General features: G+C 34.7%; 1 protein-coding gene across 1 annotated transcript in view; it reads left to right on the forward strand.

Annotated features, from left to right (window-relative positions):
- The window catches only part of LOC126743950 (uncharacterized), a 282,046-nt gene that overhangs the window by 161,549 nt on the left and 111,057 nt on the right, over positions 1-9,440 (forward strand). The window lies entirely within an intron of this gene.

Consider the following 9,440-nt stretch of genomic DNA (forward strand, 5'->3'; position numbering starts at 1 on the left):
AAAGTGCGACATAATTCCAATCTTGGAATGCTTAAAGATTTGAGTGGCGCTACCCTAGTTTTGGAAGTTCGACATGAACTTTATTATATTCGTCCACAGTTCGAACATAGATACATGCTCCATATGCACTATTTGATGCATCCGAAAATCCATGGAGTTGAACAGTGACTGGATTTTTTACTGAAATACATCTTGAAATTTATAATTTATTTAAATTAAACAGTTGCGATCTGAAATGCAATCACTTCTTGGTCAACTGGAACTGGTTCGTCCCATGAAAGTTTTAGTGCCCATAAAATCTGTAGAAGTATTTTCGCTTTAATGACAACTGGACTTAAGAGACCAAGGGGATCAAAAATCTTTGCCACTTCGGACAAAATAAGTCGTTTTGAGAATTGCCCAACTTTTGAGGGGATATCGATATGAAATGAAAGGTTATCTGTTTCATAAGACCAAGGTTTTGTTTGTTTCTAAAGACCCGAAGAAACGATCAGGAGTACAACTTCCATGTGCAATGTTTGATAAAAGATATTTGCTGTTGGACTTCCATTTTCGTAAGTCAAAACATGCTGACTTTAAAATTGAGGAAATTTCGAGGCATAACCGAGTTGCATCTTCCACTGAGTCTGCTCTTGCGAGCAGACCTCAACGTAGAAATTATTACTTATGATTTTCGATGCTTGAGGGTGTGATGAGATGTGATCTAATGCTAACTGCTTAAGACACCACGTGGCTAAGAAAGGGCGCTAGCCGTACCATATGTGACAGTGTTTAAAGCGAAAACCTTTAGATCATCCTTTGGATCGCTTCGCCATAAAATTAATTGTAAAGGGCGAAACTCTTGCTTTACCTGTATTTGCCTATACATCTTGCAAACATCTGCTGAATAAACGATTTGATGCTGTCGAGATCTTAAGATTATAGAAACTAAATCGTCCTGAACTACTGGCCCAACCATTTGAATTGAATTGTATGATAAACCAGTAGCGCTTGGAAACGAACTATTGAAGATGACTCTGAGCTTGGTAGTTTGACTTTTCTCACGTAGCACACCGTGATGGGGAGAAAAATAACAAATTTGATCATTAGAAGGTATAAATGGTGACATATGATTTAAACTTTGATACTCGGACATAGATTCCTGATACATTTGCTTCAACTTCGGATTTTTATATAATTTTCTCTCTAAGGATAAAAATTGTTGTGTTGCTTGAACCTTTGTATCTCCCAAGACTTCTAAAGACTTCTTTAGTGGAATCCCTACAATGAATCTGCCATCTGAATCTCTCTCAACATTTTCGATGAAATGTTTCTCTGCTAAGAGTTCTTCTTCTGAAAGGATTGGCGATGAGGTTGAAACCTCTTCAATTTCCCAAAACTTTTGCAACTGATTTTGAATATCTAAGGTTTTTGAGAAATGACAAAGGGTATTCTTTGATTAGTTAGGAATGCCTATAGGACCTGACACCAACCAACCCAATTCGCTATTCTGCAGAATAGGCTTATTGGGGCCTAAAGTAATGCGTTCCGCAGAAATAATATCCCAAAATACTTGAGTTCCAATAAGTAAGTCAACGTGATTGGGCTTAAAGAATGCTGGATCAGCTAAATGATAGTTAGTTGGAATATCTCGACATTCTGGATTGAAATATGTGTTAGGTAAATCACCTGTGATTTCTGGAATGACTAAACAATCTAATGAAACATTGAAGTTGTTATAACAAGACTTGAATTTGACTCGACATGATTTGTTAATATTAGACACTGAATGCCCAATTCCTAGGATTGAGGAAGCATTGTCTAGGAGGGCTCTGTATGAATGCCCTTTACCATGAATATCGAAAACTTGCACCACTGCTGTGGCTAGTAAGATTTGACTCTTAGTTGAATTATATAAGGCAACTTGACCTTGAGTAGTTTCTTTACTTGAAACAAGGTGGTCATCTTCAACTGGAATTAAAGGTTGCTGTTTATGAAATAATGAATTATGCCGTTGTTTATAATGTCTACAATGACCATACCGACATTTATCTAGTTTGTGGCTACTGCGCAAACAATTAACACATAATTTTTGTGATTTAATTATAGACCATCTCTGATCTACTGAAAGAGCAGTAAATTTAGGACAATGATAGATTGCATGATGTTGTTTACAATAAAAACAACATAAGTTAGAACTCTGATAAGTTGACGGTTGATTGACAATGAAGGTTTTGCGTGGTTTACCCTTGTGCATTGCTACCTTGTCTAAGAAATCTGCACGAGATGACAGGAAATCATATAATTCTGCCAAAGAAAGCAGTTCTTCAGCGAAGCCTGATTGTTCCCATTTCCGGATTGACTCAACATGTAGCTTACTGGTTACTAAATATATGATTAATGGATCCCGAGAGTTCGTTATAACACCTAAATTGTTAAGAGAGCGCATATTTTTCGAAATAATGTCTACTACATTGCGAAATGAATTGGCAGAATCCGGTCTTATATCATAAATATTGAATAAGGATTTAATGTGATTATGCACTATTAATCTTTTGTTTTCAAATCTTTGACAAAGAATGTCCCATGCTAAATCATAGTTTTCATTTGTGATGGTAATAGCCTGAATTGATTGTGCAGCCGCACCCTCTAGTGTAGCCTTTAAATATTGAAATTTCTCGATTGGCTCAAGGCAATTATTTTTGTGAACTACAGAAGTATATAAATCCCTGAATTCTAGCCACTTATCATATTGGCCAGAAAACTTAGGCACTTCAATGACAGGCAATTTTGTGTTTTGCCTTTTAACAGAGACCTGACGTTGTGAGGATGTAACATAGGGTGGTAAAGAATGAATGGATTCATCATGTATAACTTGCTGATCACTTGAAGTTGTTTTAATTGAAAGCAATATCAGCAATTGTTTTAAAATATAAAGTCTCAAAATCATTTAGGTGCTATTAAGTGAAATTATCAGGATCTAAACCTTCGAGTTCAAAATTAATCTCTGAAAACTCTGTGAGCAATTTTGTTTCTATTTCTTTCAACCTCAATTCAATTTCAAGAATTGTTGATGGATTAGCACTTTCCTTTGAAGAATTAAAATAGTTTAATAATTTTGAATTAATCATACCCTTCTTTCTTACTAGATTTTGAATTCGGGGTAGTGTTTCATCTTCATCTAACTCGTTTCCACCCTTTGCTCCTTTTCTTGGTGCCATTATGAAAAACTCGATAAGGTTTGTTTTAGTTTAAAAATGTGCTCAATTTCCCAAAGAAATATAAGAGGTGTGAAAAATGAGCAGCCTTTGAGGATCCAAATGAATTATAAAGATATGTATTTTGTACTCTGACACAAATTTGCTAATATGACAGAATTGCACTATTAGAACTTCTTTACAAATTCTAATTGTATATGCTAAGATTTAGCCTATATGCGATAAGATAAATATAATGTAAATATGAATGTAGCTGATTGAAACTATGTATGTACACTAAATTCTAAAATAACACTTCATTATGAATACATGTGAATTCTGGAATGCAGTAGTGGGTATGAACGACGACGACTATGACGACACTTGATTACGTAATATATGAATTGAAATCCGATTAATTAAAAGTATTAACGCCTCTTTTAACACTAATTACTGACTATTGTTCAATACATTAATGCGGGCGAAGCCACTCAGCTTGAACTGCAATCCGATAGTACAGGAGCACTTCTTTTCCAGTGATTGACCAAGTGATGAATAAAGGCTTACCTCCAATCCCTGGTTTTGTTTAAAAAGGATACTTATGGGTAAATTGTCCCTTTGTCTTGCAAATTGTTGGTTGACGTTGTAGAGACGGCCTTGGTATTTGTCTTCACCTGTTGTGGCTACTGACCTCCCAAATTGTACTTGTATCGCCGGAAAATCTTGAAATCCGCTCGATGCGACCAAAACAATGTTTTGTTGCTGCTCCGCTGCTGGATCACCAAATTGTGTTGTGTCTTTGCTGCTGGGAACAGCAAGGGTTATTTGTGGACTGTTTTTTTTTTATAGTTGAATTAAACAAACAAGTCCATCGTGAACCACTTCTTTATTTAAGAAAGGCACTTAATGTGTAAAGAAAGTGGAGGGCTTATTTGACGGCGTTAGTTAGTAGTTGACAACAACGTGACTTTTTTTTTCTGTCAAAAACGATTCAGGTGTTTTAATTAACGTAAACCTTACCAGAGGGTATGCATCATTACCTAGTAAAACGTGTGGTAGGGCTATTTCGGAATTAGGAAGTTTTTTGTATTCTGCAAGAAAATGTCCTTATTCTAGTTGCTCTTATAATGTGGCAGAAGCGAATGTTCCGCCATCGTTTTGCATACCAATGCAAAGTAATTTATAATTTACGTCGGCCACAGCCTGTAGTACTATGGAAAAGAACTGTTTGTAATTATAAAACATAGTTCTCGGCTTTTAAGAGCATTTAATCCGGATATGGTTGCCGTCAATGGAACCAACACAATTAGGAAAATTCCACTTGTCATAAAATGTTATAGATCTTTTGAATAGCAAATTCTTTATAGGCTGAGGCAAGTGCAAATGGAAAGGGTTACATGAACAGCCCGGTGCGACAGGATGGGAAAAATTGGTTCTTCTTGGCCACACTTTAAGAGTTTGTATTTTTTGACAGATCAAATGATACCAAGGAATACTTCAAGAAATATTTCGCTACCTAAAGATAACTCAATATTACCAATAAGTAAGGAATCAAATAAAGAATTAGATGGTGAAACAGAATCTCCCAAAACACATCAACACATCATCGTTTTCTCTATAAGATCTTCATGCAAACTTTTGTCATCCACTTCTGCAGAGCTAGACTAAGGTCATTGAGCATGTAACAATTCCTTCAACTAATACATCAATTTAACTTCCATATATGTATATCTACTTCAAGGCAAGTGTCACATTTCTAAGTATAATATTTCTATAGGTGACTTATAACCTTTAAGAGAACGGATCTCGCTAGACGTCAAGTGCTTTTTTTTACCGTTAGCCCAGTGGTACACTTAAAGATATACAGCAGGCGCACCGGTTCAATAAAAGACATCTTGTTCTGCCGGTATACAATCCGACGAGACACATCCGCATTTGCATATGATATCAGCACCAGCGTTTCGTTTTCATTTTAAAACTTTCATTATGAATTTATTGCTCGATGGTGTTCGTGGGGCTTCTTGAAAAAAAAAACGTTTATAGGGTGTATACTTGAACCGTTTATGATGGTGTTTTTTTCTTTGGCTTATTTATATTAAATTACAGATTTTCATTATTGGTTGACTTTTAAGGACAGACTTTCACATCACAGCTGGTCGATCTAAAGAAAATCATTGTACGTGATAATGTTAAAATTGAAATGAAGACTATTGGTCATTACGAGAAGAGAATGAAAAATCATAATCTTAACTGGGAAAACTGATTTTATGAATTAAATCCATTTAATCCCAGTTTATTAACATTGATAACAGGTCTTATTAATTGCATATATAAATGGTTTTTTAAAAATACATTCATGTGGATATTTAATTAGTTTTGCCGACGATACTGTTATCTTTTATGAAGGAGAGTCGTGGATGTCTTTAAAAGAGTTAATTGAATTAAATTTTAAAGAAATATGTAAGTGGTTTCAGATAAATAAATTAACACTTAATGAGCACAAAACAAAATTTTTGCCATTTACATCCTATTCTCCTATACTTTACCAAACTTTTCCACCCTAGAAATAAATTGAAACGTCACAATCTCCAAAATTGCTGTCGTCAAATATCTCGGTATTATGATAGTCACCTCATAATACCGATGGGACCAAAAAATAAACTATGAAGGGGAAACTGGGTAAAAGTGAGACACGGAGAACAGTAAGACATTCGAAATTGCTTCGGTTCTTTGACCAGTCACGTCTTCTAGAAAGAAACAATTATTGGAAGTTGTAAATACCAAATCATGGAAAAAGCAGTATGTAGTAGATAACATAGCTAAAAAGTATGGTCCTACTGTCCTCAGACTTCCTCCGTATTATTGTATATCTTTCTATCAACTCTCCTGAACTTCTAACTTAATAAAACTAAACCCACAAATCCCGAATAATAAAATTTCAAATACAAATAAATTTTAAGGCCGGACCTGCGCAACTTTTCACGCTTGAGTATAACTGTGACTGAGGTCAGATGTTTAAGAAAATAGTACGTGGGCGTATGTAATGAAATTTTACGAATGGAATGATTAAGTATCGCTTAGAATATTATTGTATGACTCTTTCCATATAAAATTGTGCGATATAAGCATGCATGCTATGTGACAATACAAGCAACACCGGCACACGGACTATTCGCGGCACATCAAAGATTCTAAATAAAATTTAAGCCTAAAATAAAATAGCAAAAATAAAACAAGTACAAGTTAGAATTGTAAAACTAAAATAAGAGAAATATAAATACGAAACAACAACTACACAAACAAGGGTTAATAAGGATAAAATGGTAAAAGAAAGTATGTATAAATAAAACTCTAAAATAACAAAAATTACTGTTTAAAAATGTATAAATAAAATGAAACAACTATACTCTGTTTCAGAAATGTATAGAGTAATAAACTGAGAATTTCCGTCCTGTTTGGCTAAATTTCGTGGTCGTTCATAGGCGTAGGTATTTATAATATTTATTATAAGTATAATTAATTATTATAAGTATAATAAATATTTATTATAAGTATTATACCTGCTATTACTATAGGTACTTTTAATTTAATTTTCATGGATTAAATGCCTTTATTTCTAAAGAGATACTTTTTAACTCGTTGTAGCATGCAAAAAGAGGGACAGGTAAAAATCATAAGGTAACATTATAATATTAATTCTCATAAAAAACAAATCCCAGTTGCATCCCTTTGGCGAATCGTTTTCAATGTTTATCAGTGGATAACAATGGTCAAAACTCATAAATTGACCCAAAACCGGGTGGCACTACCTGCACTCGACGAAAAGAAAGAATTTTACATTGAAACTAATACCTAACTAAGGTAGTGGCATAAAATATTGGTGGATCACCGGGTACCACTTTTGCATACCTAATGAGGTTTTATTGCTCTATACATTTCTGAAATATATTATAAAACTGAAAATAAAATGTTAACATGTATAAAAATAAAAAGAAAATTCACACACTGATAAATTTTCTCAATAGCCTCTTAAAAATGTGGTTTCAATTATCACAGATTTTGATTTCAGGTGGCAACTTATTAAATTCAATAAGTCCCTTGATGAGTACATAGTTCAACATCTGACTAGTATTGCATCTATCAAGGACAAAGTCTGTATTATTTCTGGTGCAGTAATTGTAAACAAACATTGAACACTCTTATTTTATCACAGATATATGTGGGTAGTATAAGTTGTTTTAATTTAAAAATAAATACATACACACTAAACATAATCCTTTGCCTGACAGACATCATACCTAGGCACTTAACAGGTTGACTGCCAAGCGGTCATATATGACCGCTCTTACCTATATCGCAAAGTGCCGAGCGGTCATATATGCCCTCCGAAATGACCGGAGCCTTCGTTGCCAGCGGGCATGAGTTAGCATGTATTTTATGATTCTAGGGTAATGTATGGAGTTTTTGCATACAGTTTGCAATTTGGGTTTTTGAATGGCGGTCATGTCTGCTATATTTAATACGATTGAATGACCGCTGTGGCACAGAAGGTAAGTATATTTCAGAAATAATACAATAAGGTTAAAAAAGTTATAGTGTTTATATTTTCAACAGAGACTCTTACAAAAATTTACATTAATTTATTACTTTTGATGAACAATATCGAAACATGAGAAACAATAGTGGGGCTGGTTTTCACAGTTTGGGCAGAACGTTGGCACCTTCTTGACTTTATTCTTTCCATTGGGACCTGGTGCCTTATTTTCATAGCACCTCTTGCAATACTTTCTTATTTTTGCAACTGGACCCTCCTTTCTTGATAGGCTATGCCCTTTCATCGACCTGGTATTCGTATATTTTTCTTCTTCGAGGCTTTCTAGATTCCCGTCTGTTTCTAATAATTTTCTTATTACCGACTCCCTAAATTCTGTTATTTTTATTTTTTTATCTGCTAAGCTGTTGTAGATAAGATGTGCGTTTACCATTGACGTACCCATTATAAATTCTACGGCCAGTTTACGGTGCCATTTTATTGACTTTCGTAGTGCAGTTCCATAACTAGTCATTTGATCGCTTTGATCAATAGAGGATTTGCCTTCATTGTACTCAAGCACGGGTCGCGGTTTCATTACTATACCATTCTTCCTTTGCACAGTTATTGTCTCTGTTGTATGTTTTGTTGTCAGCATAAGTACGTACCTTTCATCACGCCATTTCAACATTTTCCAGTGCAAAAATTTTACCTTTCTTTAGCCTTTTCTCAATTAATCCTTAAGGATTACCTCTACGCCTTGCTCTCAGAGTTCCTACATAATGAGTTTTATTTTCAAGTAATACGTTTGTCAGTTCGTGTAGTAATTGTCAGCAATTAGAGTGCGCCCTGAATTTAAAAAATTTTGGCTCAAATTTATAACAATATTTGTGGCCACTGAACCATTACCTCTGGTTTCTTGCTCTTTCCCTGCGTAAATTCGTACATTCCATGTAAATCCGTTTCCACTGCACAGTTTAAACAATTTGATACCATACTTGTGGGTTTTCTGTGGTATGTATTGTTTAAAAATCAACCTACCTTGAAACGGAACAATCGATTCATCGATACAGAAAGTATGTCAAGGAGTAAATATCTTTTGGTACTTCAGAATTAGTTTGTCTAAAAGGGGTTTGATTTTATGCAATCTATCGCCAGGTGGACAGGTAGAATTATCCGAAAAATGCCACATTTTTAGTAGTATTTGGAACCTATTCCTTGGCATTATAGAGGGAACACCATAGTTCTTATAAAGTTTATCTTTGGACCAATAGTTCGAAATCTGCGGTTTTTGTACAAGTCCCATGTAACCAATAATACCAATAAATTTGAGAATTTTATGACAGTCAGTAGACACCCAGCTACGCAGTCTTGAACCAGAAGTTACATCCTCTGCTTCTGTTAGTACTTGGGTAGCATACAGATTGGTTTGGTCTGTCATTTCCTGTATAACATCCCTATCCAAAAAAATTGTGAAGCATTTATAAGGCGTCAAGTCGTTTATGAGTGCCGCGATATAATTTGGAGCAATTCCAAATTCACTAGTCATTGGAAAATATTCGTGCCTACCAGTTGGTTCCGACCAGGTATGGGAGGGCGGATTGCTTCTAAAGTGTTCATTACTAGAAACCAGGTCTGATGGGTCAAATTCAGTCTCTACGATATTCTCAGATTTATCCAGGACATGACTCTCTTTTAAGGGCCGGTTGTATAAATCAATTTTGATCTTAGGT

Source organism: Anthonomus grandis, chromosome 1, assembly GCF_022605725.1.
Source record: "Anthonomus grandis grandis chromosome 1, icAntGran1.3, whole genome shotgun sequence".
Taxonomy (NCBI): Eukaryota; Metazoa; Arthropoda; class Insecta; order Coleoptera; family Curculionidae; genus Anthonomus; species Anthonomus grandis.